The sequence below is a fragment of the Octodon degus genome, unplaced genomic scaffold, assembly GCF_000260255.1.
Source record: "Octodon degus isolate 3935 unplaced genomic scaffold, OctDeg1.0 scaffold00289, whole genome shotgun sequence".
Lineage (NCBI taxonomy): Eukaryota > Metazoa > Chordata > Mammalia > Rodentia > Octodontidae > Octodon > Octodon degus.
In genome coordinates, this window is record NW_004524865.1 from 100,531 (window position 1) to 103,188 (window position 2,658).

The following is a 2,658-nucleotide window of genomic DNA, read 5'->3' on the forward strand; positions in this document are numbered from 1 at the left end:
AATAGATTGCAAAAACTACTAATAGACAAAAGAAATAGTTAGATAACTTTTAAAAGAATGTGAATTGTGGAAGAGGAGGCAATATTTAGCTTTCAGAGAAAACAGAAGAAACAACACCTATAAAAGAAAGAGAACCACGCTGGATGGTAGATAACGCAGCAGTATCCTCAATTTCCTGGAAGGGCTAAATTAACACATTCCCAACATGTCCGGACTCGTTGCTCTCTTGGGAAGATCATTCAGGATGTAGCTCAGCAAGAAGACTGTCAAGAAACAGGAAATGGAAATGAGAAGATTCTGAGCAGTGGGTCCCACTGAGAGCTTTGAGGGAAAGTTTCAGGGTAACGGCTATGTGCTGAGTGCACACAGCACTCACTCAAGAACAGAGAAGAATGAAATAAAAAACAAAAAGAAGACTTGGGCAAAGGGAAGTAGACGGAATCATATTGAGTTATTTTCAAATGGGACTGTAGGAAAGGTAAGCAAATCACGTCAGTAGGAAAGGCAATAAAAACTCCATACAAAAATAAAGCCCTCCTTTTTAGCTCTCTGAGCAGCACCATGGCAGTAGGCAAAAACAAGCACCTTATGAGAGGTAGCAAAAACGGAGCCAAGAAGAAAGTGGTTGATCCATTTTCTTAAAAAGACTGGCATGATATGAAGGCACTGGCTATGTTCAACATAAGAAATACTGGAAAAACACTCATCACCAGAACTCAAGGAACCAAAATCGCATCTGATGGGTTCAAAGGTCATGTGTTTGAAGTGAGCCTTGATGATCTGCAGAATGATGTAGTTGTCTTTAGGAAATTCAAGCTAGTTACTGAAGATCAGGGCAAAAACTGCCTAACTTCCATGACATGGATCTCACCCATGACAAAATGTGTTCCATTATCAAAAAAAAAAGGCAGACCAAGATCAAAGCTCATGTTAGACTACCAATGGTTATTTGCTTCGACTATTCTGTGCTGGTTTTACTAAAAAAATGCAACAATCAGAACTGGAAGGCCTCTTACCCTCAGCACCAACAGGTCCGCCAGATATGGAAGAAGATAATGGAAATCATGACCCAAGAGGTGCAGACAAATGACTTGAAGAAAGTAGTCAATAAACTGATTCCAGACAGCACTGGGAAAGACATAGAAAAGGGTTGTCAATCTATCTACACTCTTCATGATGTCTTTGTCAGAAAAGTAAAATGCTGAAGAAGCCCAAGTTTAAATTGGGAAAACTCATGGAGCTTCATGGTGAAGGTAGTAGCTCTGGAAAGTCTACTGAGGATGAGACTGGAGCTAAAGTTGAACAAGCTGATGGATATAAACCACCAGTCCAAGAATCCATTTAAGATCCAGCTTTTTAATAGTGATAAATAAAGTCTTATTTGTGATGGCAAACACAAATAAATAAATAAAGCCCTACATAGCCCTCTAGTCAATAATAAGTACATAGTTAGTCAAAGAATACTATCTTATTTTACATCCATTATCAAACAAGTAATGATGAAGACAGTCACAGGTAAAGAATGAGATGAGAAGTTGTATGAGCAATGTAAAGGAATGGAAAACAAGAGGTGGGAGTAGTGAGAGCTAAAATAATAATACTATGAAAATCTTCACATTTCAAATTAAAGAATCAAGAGATGCTGATGATATTTAATCTAATAAAAATGGATATATTACTGGGCATCCAAAAATATGCAATTGGAATTAAAAGTAGTGAAACAAGCACACTAGGATGGGGACACAGGACTTGGGTTTTCTAACTGCAGGGATCTTCTTGCAAAATAATTAAAGGCCTAACATTGAAAAAATCAAGATAAAACACAGTAAGCATATTTTTTAGTAATAGAAAGGCAAATAATAGAAAAATGGTGCAAAAAGTTAAAAATTGTATCCTCTGAACAGAGTTAGAGAAGAAAGGGGAGTCCTTTTTTATTATAAGCACTTCTATCCCATAGGGCACTTTAACTATAGCCATTATTGCACACTTATTGCAAAACTGATAATTTTTGTATCGCTGCATCCAGGATTTCAAATCAAGCAGGCTGACTCTGAAGGCCATAAAGCTTATCATTAGTTCCTATTAGCTATGCAGAAGAGTGAACTTCACTGTAGCATATTCATGGATGCTTATTAACATCTTTTGATCAATTCCACCACCCCCATTACCTTTCCTACTCTTCCTTCTCCCCATCTCCTTCTTCAACAGTCACATAGTACTTGTCTTACTAAGTCTTCTTTATTCCCCTTAACATGATGCTACCAGGGGTATGGATATAGCCCAGTGGCTTAAGTCCCTGTCTGGCAAGCTCAAGCTCATGAGTTTGATCTCCAGTACCTCAAAAAAATAAAAATGATGCTATCATGGTTTCTTGCAAATGTCATGATTTCATTCTTCCCCTGGCTGAATAAAATTCTATTGTGTATTCCATATATGCCACACTTTCTTTATTCATTTGCCAACCAGTATTTTTAAACACAAAATTAATTCGATGCCTCCATTGAGATAGATTTGGTAAAACGAAAACAGGTAAAATCATTTTTTTACATGTAGCATTTTATAGATCAGTAGCTTCAAAGCATGAGTCCCAGGGCATCACATCGGCCACTTCTGGGCAGTTGTGAGAAACTGATTTCAGTGCTATGTGCATGTGGTTTT

General features: G+C 37.4%; 1 pseudogene; it reads left to right on the plus strand.

Annotated features, from left to right (window-relative positions):
• The first annotated feature begins 561 nt into the window (after positions 1–561).
• LOC101578504 lies at positions 562–1,345 on the plus strand (annotated as a pseudogene).
• Positions 1,346–2,658: the final 1,313 nt, after the last annotated feature.